This window comes from Mustela nigripes, chromosome 17 (genome assembly GCF_022355385.1).
Source record: "Mustela nigripes isolate SB6536 chromosome 17, MUSNIG.SB6536, whole genome shotgun sequence".
Classification (NCBI taxonomy): Eukaryota; Metazoa; Chordata; class Mammalia; order Carnivora; family Mustelidae; genus Mustela; species Mustela nigripes.
In genome coordinates, this window is record NC_081573.1 from 34,906,979 (window position 1) to 34,929,449 (window position 22,471).

Sequence of the window (22,471 nt, forward strand, 5' to 3'; positions counted from 1 at the left end):
TTTATCACAGTTGACATTATATTTAAGAAATTGAACAGTTCTTTATCTTTCATAACTAAATGTAATGTTGAAACAAGTTGTGATAATGGGAATGGGTTTAGAATTTAATCAAACTCTCGTATGTCAAATATTTCAAAGCCATGACAAGACTGTAATCTGTGACTGTATCTCTCCTATGAAAACTGTCATCTGGTAGTTAGCTTGTATGGCTGAACCACAGGAACAACAACAAAACACGTGGGCTGCGAATGGACAGAAGTAGCAGAAATGTAGGATAGCTTTCAGCCTGCTGTCTGGAGCTGCTTCTTACAAAGGCTCCTGTCTGGCTTGCTCACCCTTTCTTCATCATCCACAAACCATACTTCGGTCTACCTACCATGTTCTTTGGATACTTTGGACCAATGATAGTTCCTTCAGTGCCTCTTCATACACGGTTTCCAGATGCCCAACAACACAGTTGTATCTGATTGCTGACACAGTTGCCCAAGTGGTAGTGGAACTCACTGGCCACATGTAGCATGCCATCTTGGGCAGGGCTGATTGATTTGCCAACTTAGCAGGCTCGAGGGGAGAGAACCACCAGAAATCTCAGAGCTAAAGCCAGCCTCCCCAGACCCCCTAGAAAAGGTTCCTTATGGAGGAAAGTTACCCTCTAGGAAGCCTAACAACTTCTGGTCATTCCTGCCTCTGTGAAGGCTGAGATGATCAGTAACTCATGGCACACATGTCAATTGCTGCACGACAGTTGGGAACCTCTGACTTACATACAGAGATGATGGCTCATCTGTCTTACTCTTCTCTCCAGCCCCTACCAATATGCCGGGAGTCAGGTACCACTTATTCAGTGGTCACTGAATGAATTTACAAAAGAATGGATGTAATCATCTCTAGATTTTCTATGCTCTGGATGGACAGGTAGCTTTAACCTTTCATTATTTATAACAGTCTCCCCGTAAAAAGAGGTGGCTAGGATAGAAAAATGTTTTCAAAAGGTAAATAACCATTTTCCTATTTGTCAAGATTTGGAACATCCCTATCGAAGGAAGAATGGAAACAATATCACAACTAAATTGCCAGATCAATAAATTTTAGCTGTACTAATATAGAGAGCAGGGATTTCATCTTAATACCTAAAGTGAGAGGTGCTTTGAAATTTGTCAGCTGTGCACAGATATATTCTGCAGTTGGAAACTTCAAACACTAGGCTGACAGTTAACATCTTGGGTTCTTTACCACAAACAAAAGGATGCAATTTGACGATCTGTTTATTTCTTAAGGTTCTAAGAACAAGGCACGGACGTTACGTTTGGCTAACAAGAAATACAAGATGCTGCATGCACAGCGTTGCCCAACTCAAATGGGCGTATTTTCTACTGCACTTGTTTTCTTTTGTGACTATTCTACATTTCCTTGAAATGTATCCCCAGTCTGTTCTTCTAAAACTGGTGTTTCTTAAAAAGCTCAGCTTCAAAAATGTCAAACATAATGAAAAATGAAAATCACAAAAGAGAAGGTTGTTCACAGCCACTCCCCTGGGGTTCCCTCATGTTTCTGGGTCACCATGCCGACTCTCCATGCGTTAGAAATAACATCCATAGTATACTTAGCAGGTAACCCCTTGTGATCAGGGTCAGAGTGGTCTCCAAATAAACAAAGCCGATCCTTTCCTTGAAGACAATGCCACATCTGTTCAGAAATACTCCACACCGTCCACCAAAGCAGTTCCAAAAGAAGTTCTTCTTTCAAAGTGTAAGAAAAAGAAAGTTCCTTTGGAAAAATTATAAAAGGGCACTTTATTTTCATCATCTGGGGCTAGAGCAGATGAAGGGCATGGGAACAGAGGCCTGCCAATAAGCGAAGGGGGTTTGGATGAATTTGATGAAGACCATTTAAGGGAGGCAATGAATAAGCACGAGGTGCTGAAGGAATGAGGACGTATAAGCTCAAATCGATACAGGGGAGAAGCAATGGCATGAATCTCAGAAGATGAAAGCCAGAAATGAGCTTTACAGATTATAAAATCCATTCTTATCTTTTAAAGATGGGCCACCTGGAGTTAAGAAAGAAGTAACCTGAAGAAGCTTTGTCCCATATATGCTTCCATGCTTATATTCTTAGTATTTATATTAGCAGCGATTGTCTTACCAACAGTTTATTTGTCATGTGCTATTGTGCCAAATGCTGTGAGGAAGTGTTTAAAATCATAGACTTGGGAATTAAAGAGGACCAAATTTCAGTACTAACTCTACCATCTGCCAGCTCTGTGACCTTGACCAGGTTATATAATTGATACCTCTCAGGTGCACTTTCTTTATTTGTAAGCGTTTGAATTAATAGTAAGCTTTCTCGGTGGTTGTGGTGGCAGTAGAGTAGAAAAACGTAGGTAACAATCTTAGCAAAGCATTAGGCATATGGACAATGATCCATAAGTGTAATTATTATTTATACCAACTATAGTGAATTATGATATTTATTATTCAATATCATTATTAGTATTAACAATTATTAATTGCTGATTTATGTTGACATATCAACATATACTTTTACATATATTTGTATCAATATTACATATATATTTATGTAAATATTTGTATTCATATGAATATCGCTTTCATTTGCTATATGTTTCACAAACCGAATAGGAAGACAGTCATACACCTAACATCTTAAAATTCTCAGTAAGCAACAGAAGCTTCTGTGCAGAGCTCTAGGCATAGATAATAGTAGTAGACATTGAATCCAATTGATATGCTGCTTTAAATATTGAATGCAATGAATATTTATATAGTATAATACATGCTCCATATATTCATTCACTGACACTTTCCATAGCTTTTTTGAGTATTGCAGTTCCTATTGAAGACTTCCCTGTCTTGATATTTGGAACAGACCCTAGAGTATCCGCGTTTCTTCTAATTCTCAAAATCACACTGTGCAGTGATTTTATAAAGGGAACTCACACAGAGAAGAAACACTAGGAGATCCAGTTAAACCCAAACTCTCACTGCCTCCTCCAGTAAGTATCCTAAATGGCCAGATACCCTTCACAGCTTTTAAGAGGGTCATTCTGTCTGCCAGCTTTGTTCCAAATTGTTTCATTTTGAAACATCACATCAGTGGGCTGTTGGCATGCCTGAGTGTTTATCTGACTGTCAAAGGCTTAGGTCCTTCCTCAGGTTTCTCTTGGCTGCCATTCTGGTTTGGAATATCTGAGGGGATAATGAGCACCAATCTCTAACTGTATTATTTGGTGAAATCCAGAAACTTCATTACTGAGCAGCACTGGTTGATGAGTGTTATTTCAGTATCACCTATCTGAGTAGATGGTATGCTAGGAACTGGGAAGTGTCTGAGATTTTACCCTCCATGTAAATTAGTAACTTAGTTTGTCACAGTTTCATGGATACTGGCAGAAGACACAAGACTTCTGGGTCAGAGACAAAGGACTTTATTACGCACAGCACAACAGAGACAACATGATCTTTATGTTCACTCTGGTTTCCCTTGTTCCTAAATGCTATGGGACAGTGCAGAATTGAATGCTACAAACACAGTGGGTCTGTGTCTCAGCTGATATTGGGGAAATGTGGGTGGTGCTAGCAAACCTGCCCAACCTTTGCTCCAGAGGCTCTCTGTTCAGGAGACAAATCTGCCTTCTGCTCTAGAGAGAGAGACATTATCTTTATCTTCCCAGGATGTTTGCTATACAAATATCTTTGCAAAGATATGAAACATGTCAGTGGTTTTGCTCAGAAGATGAGAGAAACACAGGAAACCCGTGGAAGATCCTATCTCAATACTTGTGCCACCTGGGCAGGTTGGGATGGGGACATAGGAAGAGTGACCTATTTGTTTAATTTTTTTAAACTCTTTTTAAAAATCTTGAAAATAAAATTGTTTTATTTTTTTCATCCTGGTAAGTGTACTCTTTAATCCCCATCCCTTATTTCCTCCATCCCACCCCCCCACCTCCTGTCTAGTAATCATTAGTTCGTTCTCTACAGTTAAGAGTCTGTTTCTTGGTTTGTCTCTGTCTTTCTTTTTTCCTTTGCTTATTTGTTGTGTTTCTTTAATTTCACATGAGTGAAATAATATTGTATTTGTCTCTCTGATTTATTTTGCTTAGCATTATATTTTCTAGTTCCATCCATATTGTTGCAAATGGTAAGATTTCATTTTTTATGGATGGATAATATTCATATATGTAAATAAATATCCCACATCTTTATCCATTCATGTATTAGTGGACACTTGGGCTGCTTCCATAGATTGGCTATTGTAAATAATGCTATAATAAACATAGGAGAGTTTGTATCCCTTTGATTTAGTGTTTTTATAATTTTTTGGTAAATACCCAGTAGTATGATTCCTGGATTATAGGGGAGTTCTACTTTTAACCTTTTGGGGCAACTTCCATACCATTTTCCCCATTGGCTCCATCAATTTGCATTCCCACCCACAGTGCACGAATCTTTTGTTTTCACCATATCCTTACCAGCACTTGTTTTTTCTAGTGTTTTTGATTTTAGGCATTCTGTCAGGTAGGAGATGATATCTCATGGTAGTTTTGATTTGCATTTTTGATTTGCATTTCTAACAGGAGTAACTTCTACTTCTACTTTATGTTATGGGTTTCTGCATAAGCTTTCATTTAAAGACAGATTTCTATGGTTAACACCAAACCTAGCAAATAAAAAAACCTCAAAACAAAACAAAACAAACATGTAATATAACATAGAGTGGAGAAAACAGTGAGCTTGTGGGTTAAAAAGATTGTGTAATAGTTTCTCACATTAACTAATGTGTGGCAGTGAATGAATTGCTCAAACATTAAGAGCCTCATATTTATTTGTAAAATGGTGAGAACATTGTCTATCATTCAAGGTAATTGGGAAGTTTGAATAAGATGGTGTATTGGATTCTGACACACAGCCCTCAAAAATAGTGCTTTTCTTCTGTAGCAGATCCTGCTAGTACACTACTCAGATTTTCTAGGATGCCCTTTATCTGCTCGATGCAACCATCCATCTGCTGCTGTAGTAGCTGCTGCTAAGGGCTCATCCCTACAGCTTTCTGTGGACGGCTGCTCTTGGGTGACTGGGCAGCCTTTCCTAGAGACGTGCTGGAGTTTTGTCCTCTCCCTCTGCCCATGGCCAACGGTTGACCTTTGTAGATTCAAATCTCCAGCAACTTAACAACACATTGAGACAGAGTCTATGGTGCAGTGTACGCTCCAGAGTTCCTGGGGGATTAGGCTAAAGTTAGACCAACCTAAAACCACATCTTTACTCAGTTTCTCCCCCACCCTTTTTCTGCTTTCTTCCCTTCCTTTTGTGTCTCTTCTGGAGAGGACTCCCTTAATAAGTCACTTGAACATGAATCCATGTTTCTTGATCTGCTTCCAGGGAACTTGGCCTAAGACAGTATTCATACATTGGCTTCCATGTTGGACAAATGATACAGTGTTCAACTTTACCAGAAATATTGACGTTCTGATTGCCTTTAGTATATATATCTATGCTCTCTTTATAATTTCAAAATACTGGAGATGAGAAGCATATCACTTTTGTCCTCTTTTCAAACAAGAAACAATTCCTTAACATAAATAAATTGAAAGAGAACAGATTATTTTAGCAGAGAAATCAAGGGGGCATATCGTTTTCTTTATTTCATTGACCCAGATCTGTAATTAGCACTTCATTTTCTATTATACAAGCGCACATGCACGTGTGCACACGCACATGTGCGCACACACACACACACACACACACACTGTTATAATGCTTGTTTTGAAAATGTGAATTTGTTCCAACATGATTGATATATTAGGGAACAATTTGAGCATGACGTGAACTTTGCATTTACATATGTGCAATTTCATTTGTGAGAGACACTGCATGAATGCAGAAAACTATACTGAGCTGATGGATACAAAAATCACACACACACACAAAGCCCTCAAACATCTATGGGCTACCTTGGCTTACTGCATATGATATCCTGCAATGTTGTGTTTTGCACTTCTTTCATATTGGTGAACTTCTCTACGTTAAAATCAAAACACTCAATGTCCCAAACATGGGTTAGTGTCCTGGGTCAGAATTACTAAGCAATGTATGCCAAAGGAAAGCTTTAAGTATTGAGAGAAATGGGAATATGTGATATCTCTTGAGCAACAGGCATAAAGGAATCTGCTTTGGGGACCATCAGAGATGATGCCATGAAAATAAAGGGAAGGTCTATGACCTCAAGTCCTGTGAAGTCAATAAGAACATGGCCTAAAGAGATAAAAGAAATGGAAAGACTGTTAAGCATATGGATTGAAGACCAAAGAGAGAAGAAAAAAATCAGGAACAACCTTTCTCACAATCAAAGAGAAAGCACTGTCTATATATGAAGACCTTAAATGAAATCACATAATCCTGCAGAATTGGCTCCTTTTAGTGCTAGTTGGGACTGGTATGGTGGGTTCAGACATTGCTACAATTTCCAAAGCCTTCAGTTGTTGGGTGAAGCTAAGCTGGGAGTGCAGATGAGAAAGCCCCAAGAGGAATTTCCAGTGGAGATACAGAAGTTAATTGAGGAAGGTATTCATTGGATTAAATCATCAATTTTGAAGAACTGGATGTCTATTACGAATGCAAACCTCAAAAGTTATATATCTTAGAGGCAGAAACACATGCTCAAAGATTTAGATCTGCAAGACTGTAAATTCTGATAAACTCCCACAGATTCCAATAAGTCATGAGCTGCAGTCTTTCTCGCGGCCATTTTCACAAGTGGTTTATGTATTTTTAACCATTATCATGAATAAAACTATGCTTTTCTCAGGTTCCCATCAGCTTTGTATTCCTCTCATGAAGTTTTTGAGGACTTTGTCTTAACTCCATTTCCCCTAAGTCCTGCAATTTTTATTGTGCTCTCTTGCATAGCATGGTAAATTTTAGGAAGGTGTATGTTGTGTTATAGGAAGGTATGTGTGTGTGTGGATTCTTCCATACTGTTCCCTCTGTTTCCTTCCCTACCTATTCTACTACTTTTCTCTTACTCTCTTTCCATATGGCTCTCTATTTCTTTAGAAAAGATTACTGTCTTTGGCTTACTGCCCATAGAGCAGACTCAGAGACAAGGATTTGGAGAGTGCAGGTAGTAACTTTGGGAGGAGATTCTAGGAAGAACTGGTTGGAAAGGATATGAGGCATATCACAAATGGAGAGAGCATTACTGAGCAGGTGACCTCAGTGGGCACCTGAGGCTCAAGGCTTCTGGAGCTTTCTGGGAGATTGTGTGGAACACATTGCAAGGTTGTCCCACCTGGGGGCAACGGACTAGGATGTTTATCCTACTGCTATCATCTGTCATTGTCTGAAGGCTGCTCTCAGGAGCATTAGCTCCCTGGCACTCCATGTCTGCCCCACATGTGGGCTGAGAGAACTCCCTTAGATGGAAAGTCACAGATGTTTGCAGTAGAATGCTATTAACGTATAATGAAATGGTGAATGCCCATGGGATATGGTGTGTGTTTGGGTTGGGTGAGAGGGGTGGGAAAGAACCCAGCATCTGCTACTCTTCCACGGACTTTGTGGTCAAGGAAAAATGCTCCTGTTGTACTTCCTTGCACTAATATTCTAACAATCCTTTCTTTGTAGCACTTACCACAATTGACCATTTTTCATCTATTTATGGATTTTTTTATATATATGTTCAGCCCGTCTCAAGAGCTAATTGTTCTGCAGATCCACTGTTGCCTGAAATAGGTAGGTAAATGTAGTTACAGCATGGAAATTGGCAAACGCCACAAAATATTCCCTCCCTTCCAACTTCCTCCCCACTTCCTTCTGGAGACCCAGTTGTTAGACATTGGAGAACCCAACCACTGCCTGTGTCTGCTTCGTGTCACTGCTAGATGAACCCCTTCCTTTTCCTCTGGGCCAGGCCACCCAGTAGACTGGGTCCCCTCTGTGAGCGAACCAATTCACTGGCTGGATGAGGCAATTGAGAATGCTTGCTTGGGTTGTGAAGAATGTCTGCCGAAAACCACAATATTAATCTTGGAAGAGTGGATATTGACCTCTTCTTGGCAGTAATTAGGACACAGGAACTGTTGCAACTTGAAGACACCGTGTCATCAGTGAGGAGGAGGGTATTTGTCATCCTAATTGCTCTGCCGAGAGGACATTCATCTACTCCATCCTAGTGCTGAATATTATTTAGCTTCAGAGAAGAAGGGGGAAGGTTATGAATTCTTGAGACTGTACTTTCATCTCTCAAGAACCTGTTACTCTTGTTTTTAAAGCATTATTACATAGACTCTGTAAGACCAAGTATAAGCACAGAGAGGTTGAACTTCATAACTAATAAATCTCCTTATGATTCTAAATATCTGTGATCTCCTGCCAATAGCTTTGACTGTATTTAAAAATGGGGGTGTTAAGATACGTCACCGGGGATGGGGTATCAGCAACAGTAAACAGAACCTCCAAAAATGTGTGCTACATTCATGTCAGTGAATGAATGGGAAATTTCTTGGAGGGGGTGGCAAGGAACAAAACAGCTCTGGGGGGGAAGATGATCTGAGGTGTATGCATTCACGCTGATTTGCTATGATTTGATAGACTTGTACACTTCCAGAAACAAGTTTCTTTGGGTCAGATGGACTCTCCAGTGCTCATAGTCATCGTTCAGAGATAAATGCAACTTGCTGTAAAACAGGCAAGTTTCTAACTCCCAGTGACCAGCCAAAGAGCAATTATTTTTGACACGGAATATATTGTTTCCGATGTACAGTCTTTTGTAATATTGAGAGGCCTGCAGTTATCAGTGTCACAGAAGAGAGTACAGATTTTTAAATTGTAAGCCGTGGGAGAGTGTGTCTGTGTGTGGTGTAGAAGGGCAAGGCTGTACGCAAAGGTTTAATTTTTTTCTCGTGTAACTTTCAAGTTAAATCCTTGCTCTAACTCCGAAAGTCCGTGGAGACTTTATACCAATCGTTGAAATCACCGACTGCTATTTCTACACGAGGATGTCAGTTATTTGGTTACAATCATGCAGGTCCACATTTGAAAGTTGCAAAGGAGTTATCTGATTCAAATAACCGCTGGTGGTCCTCGTGTCTGCGTTCTGTGGGCCAACGACTCCCAGTGGCTATGTGTCATTATCAAGGTTCCACCAGTCTGGCCAGCACGAGGTTGATCAGAATAAAGCATTCCTATTTCTGTACCTCTGAATCAAGATAATAACAGAAAACAATCTGTGCATGTTTACTTTTAATTTATTTTTAATCAGCTTCATTTTAATCAGAAAATTGTATCTAGAAAAAACTCGGTGAATGAAATCTAGAAGAAATGACATGAACACTTAATACTGTGTTGACATGCTTTTTAATGTAACAATTCAGCACAGATTTATGCTAGACCAATGAGATATTTTTAAGGAGAAGATTAAATATTTAAAGTGCAAAGAAATGAGGAACTTTTTCTAAATCTGCATGATGCAAGGAATTAGCCCTGGGACTTGTGTTTCTGTGACCTTCGTTTAATACTTTGTGATCTCATTTTCCTATACAAATAATGTACCACAACTACAAAAATAGAGAATTTTGAAATTTTGATCATATAACACTCATTTTTCAGGCAGGATTATAAATGACTTTTTGCCATTCTTCAATTTACCTGGCTTTTGTAGGTTTCATTTGTCTAACAAACAATGATTGGCTAACTAGTATGTATAAGCACATACTAATGAAACATCCAAACTTCTTAGAAAATACGTAAGAGATTTCCTACATGTGTTAGTTTCTATTTGCATTGAATTCATTGTCTGCGTTATACATACTACATTTTATAATTTCAAACTGCATATCACATAATATACTGAAAAGTATGCATTGAGACATTATATTATTGTGGAAAAATCACAGACAGTGGAACCAGATCTTTTGGGCTTAAATCCCAGTCTCCTCTTTTACTAGCTAGCTCTCTATATAATGTACGTGTCATTTTTCTTGCATATAAAAGGGAGATGTTACTAACAGTACCTATAAGTGAGGATTAAATGCAATGACTATGTGTGTGTATACTGTGTAGAATAATTCTTAGCATATAGTAATCATATTATTGTTAATAGCTAATAAATATACAGTGCTTACTGTGTTCAACACAATGGGTTGTGTTACTCACTGGAGACAGAATTCTCTAGAGCAAATAAATACCTTGCATTGTAGTAGGGAGACATACATGCCAATTCACAAATAGCTATGACATAAGACAGTACATAATACAAGAGATTATTGTCAGGAGTCAGAGAAAGGAGCGAAATTTGAGCTGTGATCCAAAATAGGACTCCTGGTTCTCCGAGGACATATGTATGAAGCATGTCACAAGTACAGGAGACATATTTTGATTCAAGGAAGCATCCAATGCATGATAAAACTGTGCTTTCTACAAAAATGAACACACATTCCACAATGTATTTTTTTTTTGTGTGTGTGTAGGTGTTATCTTTATGTTTCACTGAAGCTAGTTGCTTCAATGGCTGGATAAAATATTTTCTAATGCTATGGAAAGAACTCTGACTTGAAGATGCAGAGACCATATTCTTAGCATCAGCTAACTGCGAAGCCTGGGAAATTTCCCAGGGGGGCAAGATGACCTCTAATGCCCTTCTACCTCTCCAGTCCAGCCTTTTTATTTTTTTTTTTTTAACACTTTCAGTAAGGTTGCAGTTCAATGCAAACACTCGACAACCTCTATGCAAAATGAGTTTTCAGATCTATAAATACAATCTAGTGTGGATGCTAGGGAGAAAGATAAAAATGGATTTTGAAGCTTGCTTTGTTAATTCACTAGGGTTTTTATATGACAGGGGAATGATGAAGAAGAAAATCTCCATTTGGTTTGAATATTTGTTGATAAATTGATAATTTATATTGGTTAAAGGGAAGTTCCCCCCCAAAGTACCACCTTACTTTTTTTTTTTTTTTTTTAACCACCTTTCTCTAACCTCATGGTCCCTGCATTGGATTATTAAGTTAGTAAGAGAGTCTTTCTGCTGTGACCAAGATTTCTCTTGTTAGACACATGCCATAGAAGGAATTACATGGACAGTAAGCTTCCTGAGGCAAAGCACTGTAGCTGTTTGAAACTTATTTTCCTATGAATTTGACACGCTCCGAGTAGGCATATCTTCTCTTTCTGCGATGTTCTCACACAGGTCCCAGAACTGAGTCTTGTTGGTTCTGGGTGTCTTACTGTAAGGTGTCCATCCCAGTTTATGGGTGGTCAGAGGATACGAGGCTCTGATTATGTTGGTTTTTATTCTAAGGCTGCCCATTAGGCTCAAGGTAAGTCAGCCTCCCTGAGCCATGGGCATAAGATCAAGGAAGGGTGGTTTCCAAGAGAAATCCGGATAAGGTTTACCTAAGAATGGAAGAAGTTGCTGTTCAGCCAAAAAGGAGCCAGTCCCCCTATCCGGCAAGGGCAAACTAGACACATGGTTCCACAAAGGGCCCACCATCCATCTATGTGTCATAAAATAGCGATGGAATCCATAAATAACCTGACATTTTCTTTTCACTCAGTTGTCTCATTTTAGAGCCCTCTTTCAAGAGGAAGTTGAAGAATTATTATGCCCATTAGTATCTGAAATGATGTAATGGTACTCTATCTGTCAAATTGCTTAAAATTATTTGTATTAAGGGCACAGAATGTGTCCCTAGCCTTTGCTCAAATAACATTTGCCTTCTTATTTAAAGATAATATATCTTCTAAACAGAGAATAAATGGAGAGTAAAATAAAACCTAGAGGCACATTCTATGCTGGCTGGAGGACTTAGAAAGTGTAAAAATTAATCATTGTAGATAGCTATTGTAGATTAATTTAACTAAGATATTTAATATTAGGATATGTGGCTTTTAGTCATTGTTGTTACTTAAATACTATGCTTAACAGAAGAAATAATTTTCTCCAGGGCACAAAAACATCCTACTAAAATATAGACAGAGTTTGGGCTAGAAGAACATATGCTACTTTTACTGAAAAGGATGAAGAATATTCAGTTTACATCATATTCATATAGTTTTTTAAAGATTTTATTTATTTATTTGATAGGGGGAGAGAGATCACAAGTAGGCAGAGAGGCAGGCAGAGACAGAGGAAGGGAAGCAGGCTCCCCACTGAGCAGAGAGCCAGACGTGGGGCTCAATCCGAGGACCCTGAGATCATGACAGGAGCTGAAGATAGAGGCTTAAGCCACCTAGCCATCCAGGTGCCCCATATTCATATTTTTTTTTAAAAAGTATATATATATATGTATATATATATATATATGTATGTATTTCAGAGCAGATCAATTTTGACACTGGAATCCAAAAGACCTTGATATGTATCCTCTGTCTGCAATTCAGGAATAGTGTGACTTTGGGCCATTCATTTTGATCCCTTTTAGCCTCTGAATGAATAAAATGAGGGTGGAACATAGCACTTACCCTAAGGAGTTTTGTAAGAATCAGACGAAGTGGGCTACTTACTAGGCATGCAACGTACCACTGTTACTTTTACTCTTGTCATAACAATGATACAGCTATTGTTTATGTAATCATTCTGCTGTGGATTAAAAATTTCTGGACCACGCTGAAAACGAACATTTTTGTATATAAATGCCTTTTCTTGGTAGTTTGGTCTATTTCCTTGGAATAGAGGTCTAAAAAACCGTTCCCAGGTCATGCATTTCCAGAGTTACAACAATATTTTGAAATTCCATCCTGGTGCCTCAGACCGAGAGTCACTGGGTTTACTCCTGGACCAGAGGCTTCTTATTGCATTGCAAATAGCCACAGGAGCGTGGCTTGTTTTCTGTGGAGTGACCCACACCCTGTGGTCTACTTTCCTGGTTGCTGGCCTTTAAAAAGGCTAACTAACAAGCTGTTAGACCGCTGCCCTTTGAAAGGGCAAATCCCAGACTGCATTCCCAGACCAGAATTGCTTATTTGTTCTAGCCTGATATTTTTGTTCTGCACATGCTAGAAGGTTTTCAGGTTGGTGCTGGTGTTTGCCCCTCAAAGCTGTGAGGGTTGCTGCTACCGGGAAATGAATAAAAACATAGCATCAATGTGCCTAAATCATGGCGTTGCTTTCCCCCAATCAGCTTGTTGGTTTGGTGTCTGTATTCATGCCCATATTTGTTTTCCTCGGGGAAAATAATCTTAGAGAGAAAGAGAAAGATGTATCAAGAGAGAGATGAGAGATGGGAGGATTTAGAATAATTTATAAGATAGAGAATTTACAATACGGAGGAGCCATGCTTTTCATCTACTGACTCAGAATAAATGGGACAGTATACAAAGTTGAACTAGAGTGACCAACTGTTCCAGTTTGCCTGCAAGTGAGGGATTTTTTTTAGGACAAGGGACTTCCAGTGCTGAAACTGGGAGAAGTCTCGGGCTTACTGGGGTGGGGAGATTGTCAGACTAAAACCATGTCCTGGATCAATATTCTTTAAATAAAAGCCCCTTTTGCTTGTTCTGTTTTACACTGGATTTCTGCCACTTGGTACAAGAACCAAGGTGATGAAGGAACCTCACTGTCCTGCGCATCCCCTCAGTAATGCCTGGGACCCCTCTGCCGGCAGAGCAGGTGGTAGCAGGCTGTGCGTCTCTATGCAGATTTTTCTTAGAGACCCTGACCTCACTCCAGATCTGTCACCCTCCTCCCTCACCACGCGCTGGGCTTGCTTCTGGAGGCAGTCTGGCGAGAGTTCTGAGCTTTCCACCAAGTCACACAAATGAAACCAGATTTTGTAGAAGAGTCCAGTTAGAAAGGACATGCTTGTTTTTCATTTTTTATTTTTCTTATTTCTTGCCGTTACCTTTAACAATGATCCCAGGTTCGTTTGGTACAAGTGTCTCACAATTGCCTCTGAGTCATGTGGGTACTTGCTACTGCTGCTGTTCCCGCTCTTTATGATGAAGATTAGCATCATCATTACCTTTCTTTCTCAGCACCTTTCTTTTTCTCATTATCAAGAGCCACCTTTTACTAAGCACTATTGGATGAGGCACTTTGCGTTATCTTATAAATTTCACCATGGAATTCTAAGGGTTAAGTATGATTAGCCTCATCTCACAGGTGGGAGAGTGAAGGCTCAAGAATTTAGACACTTCACACAGGCAATGGTGTGTTCCCAGGGAGAAGCGTGGAGGTTTGGGAGTCAGGTGAACTTGGGCACAAATCCTAGCTGCTCTCCCTTGCCAAAGATCATGCAGCTGCTCAGGATGAAACATTGTTCTTCTCTAAAGAAGGTTCTTCTCAGAGACTCCTATCAATGGCCCATGAATTGGGTTTTTAAGCTTCCTTGTATAAAATCACAGGGGAACTTCCAGAAAATGCAGATTCTGGTTGAGCCAGTTTTGCGATGGACTCAAAGGGCACATTGGTGATACAAGGTTGCAGTTTTTCAACCAGCAAGAGTGGGAACAGGAGCCCCTACAGTCACCCAGTCCAGGAATGAGTGGGGGATGTGATCAGAGCAGTTAGAATGTTTCTCTCTGCGCACAGAGTGCACCACATCCTCTAGACCCCTGGCCCTGTTGCCATATCTGATCAAGATCTTTAAACCCCCGGGCAACCCCAAACACAAAAAGCTTCCCTCCTTAGACAATTGTTTACTTTGCATTAGAATACAGGAGACCTCTGCTTGCCTCAGAAGTTTCAGTTCCCTCCCCGGATATCATAGTGTGAAAGGAGAAAATCTCTTTATAGAGGGAAGAGGTAGAGGAGTGGGCAGTTGGCTTCTTCCTGAGTACTGGTATTTGGGGTAAAATAATTCATCTCTGACCCATTGAGTGCCAAAGAGTGGTTCTGAACAACTTCTGCTCCTGCCCTTCTCTTTGATTAATATGATTCTTTAGTAACAAATCCTCTGTCCACACAGAATATTGCATACCTCGTGAGCATTTGGTGATTGAGGTCTTGTTGAATTTGCTCGATTCACGCATCCCTTAATGATCCAGAAAACGTTTCATTTCTTAACATGTGTCATAAAACAAAAGCAGTCTGTTTCAGAGCAGCTTTGGGACCTGCAGAGCATAGTCCCCTCGTGGAGATTCATGGTGTATTGTGGATAAAATTCTCAGAGAAACCCTGTGCTCATAAATTCACTGCACGGATTACTTTCTCCAGTAATCTGGCCAACTTTCAGGGACCATGGGAGTTTAAAAGTTCAGATTATGGGGGAGCCATCTCAGGCTCACCAGGATCAGAAGCACAGTCTGTGCAAAGTGAATTAAGGTATCTCAATTTGTATTGAGCCTGTGTCTGATCATATGCCTGGCTTTCTCTTTTTGAATGTGTAGGAATTAGCATCTAACCCTGACTGCTGGGAAAAATATGTTCACTTGATGAGTGAGGAATAACAGTTTTCTTTTAAAACACTGTTGAGTGAACTAAGATGTGTATAGGTTTTTATACTCTGTTTTACTATTGTTCATTTGTTATTCTTAGGTGGGGAGGAAAGCACTTGTTTTTAAAAATGCTTATTATGGGAGCACCTGGGTGGCTCCGTGGGTTAAGCCTCTGCCTTTGGCTCAGGTCGTGATCTCAGGGTCCTGGGATTGGGTCCCACGTCGGGCTCTCTGCTCCGCAGAAAGCCTGCTTCCTCCTCTCTCTCTGCCTACTTGTGAACTCTGTCAAATAAATAAAATCTTTTAAAAAGTGCTTATTATTGATGAAGTCCCAGAACCTAAGTCAGGTTCGGTGGGGTGAGGTTCGGAGCTGATGACTAAAGAAAGAATTCTTAAGACATCTTTGGTGCAAAATGGTGGTTTATTAAAGCACGGGGACAGGACCCGTGGGCAGGAAGAGCTGCGGCTGCCCTGGGTTGTTAGGAGTGGTTGGTTATATACACAGGAGTTGGGTAGGTGAGGACAAAGGGGTGTTCAGAAGGGCTATTGGGGCAAAGAATACTATCAGGATATTGAAGGCTTAGTTGCTATCAAGTAAAGACAATTGGAAGTCTGGTGGAATGTTACATTCCTGCTATCAAGCATCCTTGTTAATGAGATTTAGGTTTAGAAGAAATTTAACTTTATTTACTTTTCCTTCTACTTCCACCTCCTTCGGTTTTTATGGAGGGGAGGGTAACATTAGGCTTGAGGAACTGAGTTCTGTGTCTTTGGAAATTGGGCTATTGATGAGGTAACTTCTTTGTTGTAATCTCAAGGACATTTGCAAACCAAGGAAGACTCCTGGTTTGCAGGATTGCGATCTCAGCAAGTTAACTATTTATCATTTTATGGCAGTCAAGGGTGCCTGAGGAATGCTACACCTATGGAGGGGAGCGGATGAAGGGGGCGGTGCAAGGCGCCAGCTCTTGCTTTGTCCTCAGCCAGCCTCCTGCTCCCTCATCATTATGATTTAAAACATATATTAGCAGCCACAGAGATGAGTTTCTCAGTCTTAGCTACTGAGTTTTTCTTCTGTCTTTTCTTTACCTTAACATTTTTTCCTACTTATGTCAGTTTTGGTGACCATCTTTTTTACTGTTATTACAGTACTTCAAGAAAAGTTGGCATTCTCGGGACCGACTCCCTTGAAACTCCTTTATGTAAGTTAATAGACTTCATGTTTATTAAGGGGTCAAACTGCAAAAGAGGCACCTGAAGTTTTTGTTTTTTTCATGTGTGTTTTTTTGTGGGAATAGGAATGGGATGGGAAATAAGGAATAAGAAAGTTTGACTATTTCTAGTTGTGTTCCTTTAGACATGTTTGACTTTGGACAAGTCACTCTACCTCTCTGAGCCTCCCCCTCCCACCCCTTGTCTATGAAATGAAGTGAAGCCAAGAGCTTCTTTCCCCTCCTTTGTCTATAAAATGAAGGGAAGCCAAGTGTTTCTTTTGAGAAGTGGTAGGAATAGCCCCGGAGGGCCGCCAACTTGATTCAGTAGTCAACCACATTGGTGTGTACATTTAATCAAGCTCTTTTCTCAGAATCTCAAAATTGCCTCTTTTTCCTGAAATTGGGTAGATGATTTTACTGTCCTTCCAGATATGTCAGACCCAGAATGCTCAGCCTTCAGATCAGACAGCCTTAGAACTTCATCCTTTTTTTTTTCCATTTGGGAGGCACAGACAGATCTAATTTGAGCCGAGTGCCTTGACCTGGAAAAAGATTTTATTTTTAAGAAAAAGGAAGAGAGCTGGCCGATAATTTTGAAGAGGTGGTTAGTTAATTTAGTGTGGTATATTTATGCGGAAATATAATTCCTGACAGAGTAGTATGTAAGCTCTGTGAAGATAGGGGTTCTATTTTGTTCTGTCTAGACTTTCAGTACCTAGAACAGCGCTCCAAAATCCTTGCCAAATGGGAGAACAGCTGATCTTACCCTGGGAGCACCTCAAAGAGGAGGAGAAGCTGGTTTCTTGTATAGCCTTGTTTAATCAAGACCAGATGCTGCTATATGCCAGCAGCTTGTGGTCATTATAATTACAGTGAAAAAGGCTGCTCAAAAAAGTTAACGTTAATGTCTGGAGGCGTGACAACAACCAACACCCTAGGTTCCCAGAGGGGCTAAGATCTGCATGGCGATTCTAAATTGGGGATTGTTTTCTCCTGCCTAACACTGTCAGTATTGAGAGCACAAGAAATCACAGGGGATGACAATGTCTTTTTCACTTTGGTAAGGGTGGTTAAATCACCATGGTGATTACTAAAATTATGACACAGCCTCATGAAGCATGTGAGCAGAGATTTCAGAATTGTCAGTCATGACTGTTCCTACACATACAGAGTCCACAGTAAAAATCAAGTTATTCTAAGTAGTATCTCATTCATTAGACTTTACTAGAAAGACTAATGTTAAAAAAAAAAAAAAAGAGCAAACCTATGTTTAAATGGACTTTTCGTTGTTTTGGTCAATTCTTTGTGTTTTACAATGACACCTCTCGAAGGGGCTTCAGTACTCTCCTGCGATTTCCCACTGCTTTCAGAATGATATTCACATTTCTCAGAATTGAATTTGAAGCACTTTCCATGTTCTGTAGGCTCTGTTTATCCCATCTTATGCCATTCTTCCTCTGGCTTCCTGTGCTCAGGCCACGTGACTTTCTGACAATTTCTTGAGCACAGAACATTGTGCCTCTGAGCTGCTCTTGCTGTTCTGTGTTTTGGAACAGTTTCCCTACGTGGGTTTCCTGCCTGCTCCCTCTCAGTCCTCAGGGCCCCATCTGAATGCCAGCTCCCCGCAGAAGACTTCACCAACCGTGCTCTCCAAAGGAGGCCCATCCCCTCTGACCGTCTAGCAGTGCACCTCGTTCATTACCTTTAGATCAAAATTTATCCTAATTCTTGAAGGGGTTATTTGCTCTCTTGCTTCTTGTCTGTCAAACTTCCATAAGCAAAAGAACCAAAAAAGTCTGATTTACATTTTACCATGTGCCAAACGCTATGCTAGGTTCTAATTATAGAGTGCAGAATTAAATATTTGTTGAATAAACAATAAACCTAAATACAATAAGAGAAAGGAAACCCAGTCCAGCAATTCTTTTTGATTTCTCAAGACATAGGAAATACACCATGCAAGGTAGGTTCATAAAGTTTTCAAAGCTTTGCTCTGAAGCCCTGATCCCAGTCTCTTCTCTTGAAATATTTCCTCAACTCGGGTTTTTTTTTTAGAGCTCCTTAAGGCTTGGGGGCTGTTAAGAGGCACGCAGATCAGATGACTTTTCCTGAAGGACTCAGCTTGCTATCTTTCAAAGGGTATTTAATTATTTGATTAATAATAAACTTACAGGTTTTTTTTTTTTAAACAAAACTCTTATTGTGAGAATAAAACAACAAGAAAAGCTTGTCTTCTTTTGTTTTATTGAAACTGGCAATTTTCAAACTGAATATTTACAGATACCAGTGTTATCATATTTTCAGTGGTGTTTGTAGTGTTCATGAAATTGAAAGGCTGCAAATCATATTTTTCTTAATAATGTAAAGCTTAGAATTATTTATAACCAAGATTGAAACACTCACAAGTAAGTGTATGTGTGAGTATGTATGTGTGGTGTGCCTTCCCTAGGATAAAAAAATCTGACACATTGGAGGTTCTCAAGCATAGGGGTCAGTAAGCTACTGCCTGTGGGTCAAATCCATTCACCACCTGTTTTTGTATGCCTCCAAGTTAAGACTGGTGTTTACCTTATTAAATGTGAAATGCAAATCAGACTGTTAGTCTTTCAGCAAGAACAATTGCCCCAAAAGTTGGGAACACTGTCTCTTGACCTTTACTCTCTGGCCTTTTATAGCAGAAGTTTGCTCATCTCTACTCTAACACAGTGCTCCTGTTGGAAGTCCTGTTGGGAACCATAATAGGAATAGTCTATTACTATAAAGTGTTCTTGACTATGCAATTTGGGGAAATAGTAATGTATCCTGTTCTGTTTGCTGAGGTCTCTGAAATCTGTCTCTAATTCTCTGACTGCCAAGCAGTAATAATAATAATAACAATAAAAAACAGAAATAATATGTATTGGGTACTCATTATGTTCCAGGCACTATTCTATGAGCTTTTAAAACTTCCACTGTGTCATAGATGTTTTCTTGAGTGACTGTTTTAAAAATTGAATGGCACTGTTGAGGCTATCTAAATCACCCCCTCGATCAACTTTTAAGTTAGAGCTGTGCCTGACACAAGTATTCCGAGTTTGCTGAATGATCTCTACAGATGATAAGGAGACAGTCCCAAAGATCCAAATTCCAGGAGTTGGAAAGCAGCAGGAAAAACATGTACATGGAGAGACATACCTATGCTACCTCTCATCTTACTCAGTTTCTTTATCAAAGACTCTAAAAACAAGTACTCTAGGAACTTGCTCCCCAGCCCCCTCGACAGGTGTAAGCCTGTGTTAAATATATATATATATATATATATAAATATATATATATATATCTCCACCTTCTTCTCAACAGCAAATGGATCCTGTTTGAGTGTTAAATATATATATATATTTAACATATAAATATATATGTTAAATATAAATATAAAATTAAATATATAAATATATATTTAAATATATATATTTAACATATAAATATATATGTTAAAAATATATATATATATTTAACACTCAAACAGGATCTATTTGCTGTTGAGAAGAAGGTGAAGACTTGTCTTGCTTTGGTATGTCCTACAGTGCTCAGATCATGTGCTGAGAATGTTCCCTCTATGATCCCATATAACATTGAGTGCTGTACCATCTCCTTCAGCTGGTCCTTTTGGGTCCCAAGGAGATCTAGTTAGTAGTTGTAGCTGTTTCATGAAATCAACAAACTAGCACAGACATTGTGTGTATTTAGTATGTAGTCCTCCACGTTGTGAGTGGAACACATAGCAGGTGTTTTTGTAAACCCACATACATGAGATCAGAATGGACTCCTGTTAATAAGCTCAGTAAATCTCAATACTTTGAGCTTTCTATAATAGTATTTTGAGATTGTTTTTCTCCATCTTGTTAGTCATCTATAAAGAGAAATGGGAATGAACTACTTTTTTTTTTATAATTGAGTAAAGAGATGGTACAAGCTATTCTTTTTTAAAATGTATTTCCTTAAGGATCAAGGAATCAAGCATTGCAATAGTAATTGAACTTGAATCTTCTTGCTCAATTTTCTGTTTTGTCCTGAAAAGCTTCACAAAACTGGAAACATTTATTATCATGAATGTACATCATACAATCTGAAGAGAAATCTCTTTTAACCTCTACCATGTTTGATAATGTCTCCATGTTAAAATTATAGAATGATTTTCCGCAGTCTAAAATATATTTCCCTGTTGATGTTCATGTGCTGGTCAACACGTAATGTGGAAAAGAAATATCGGTTTAGAGACAAGCCAACGAAGGGCATGGAGTTGGACTGGATGAGGGCTTCTGACAGACACACCCCAGAGGTAGGGTAGGTCTGATACCTTTAACATTGCTAGTCTTTGATACTATTGTTTGGCATCAGGAAGTATGTTGATGTGAAGCGGACTTCCTCATTATATATTCTGGCTCCAGTTTTGCTGTCTAGAGCTTCATCTGTTCTGCCTTTTCATGTTTTATTTTACTACTTCCAAAAGCAAATAAATCATTTTTATTTATTTATTTATTTATTTATTAGCTTGCAAGAATTACCTACATTTTAATATCTGTGCATGTTTCAAACCCTCTGGCAGAGGCGTCTTGCACTGCTACCTACCCTTCCTGAGTTCATTGGACCAGTGAGAGTGGAAACTTTTTTTTTTTTTTAAAGATTTTATTTATTTATTTGAGAGAGAGAGGGTGAGAGAGAGAATGAGAGGGGAGAAGGTCAGAGGGAGAATCAGTCTCCCCATGGAGCTGGGAGCTCCATGCAGGACTCAGTCCTGGGACTCCAGGATCATGACCTGAGCCGAAGGCAGTTGCTTAACCAACTGAGCCATGCAGGCGGCCTGGAAACTTCTTTAAAACCCAGACCACATATTCCCTTGAAGTGTAGCCTGACCTGCGACTGGTCCTGTCCCTTCCTTTCTACCTTATGGATTTTGATACCTTTCTCAACTACAAGCACACAGACATTGGACAAGGGCTATTTATCTGCATCTTTTGTTGTGTTCTGATACTGTGAGTTGAGCCTTCTTCACTGGTGTATATTTAGGGGTCATCTCAGTGCCTGAAAGAGGAGGCATTGCATGAATATCTGTTAAATGAATGATGAAGAAAATGAGTTAGTTAAAAAAAAATTCATTTTTCTATTGGTCTCCCCACTACTGTCCTATTTATATACCTTGGACTCTACCTACCTCAGCCAAATCATTTCTCAAGCAGGTCAAGTCCTTTCAAACCTTCTTGGTATTCTTCCTACATGACTGAATCGTACGACCTTGTTTTCCTAGAAGCTTTCTGTTCCATGCAACTTGCTTACACATGACCTTTTTTTGTGAAGACATGACCAGTATCCAAAGACCAAAGCGAGCATTCCCTCATGTCCTTCCCCACGGCTTTGTTTCTTTCTCTGTTCTAGCAGCATCCGCTTTTAGGGCTTTGTTAGCATCTGCCTCTGCCTTTCATGAAGACATAGAAACTCTTTGATGGTGGGAGCTCTGCTTGTTTCGGGAATGCAGAATTGGTGTTCGATGATGGCCTGTTTAATGTAGATTGCAGGAAACACTAACCTTTACTGGAACACTGGACCCAAGGACATACCTTACTGTTTCACATTGCACTTGAAATCTTTCTTTATGGGTCACCAGATACTTTCAGGATTTGGGGAACAAAGAGTTATCCAGAATGATAAAGCTGCAGGATTCTAAGGATCTCGCAAATGCCTTCCTCATCACCTCCTTTTTAGTTAAGCCCTTTCCTAGGAGATACCTAACCTCCTTTACAAAATGGTTCAAGTGCACAGCTCTCTTGACCTGGTGCTTTAATTTGTATTTAATCATTTGTTTGCTTCATTTGGGACAGCTGT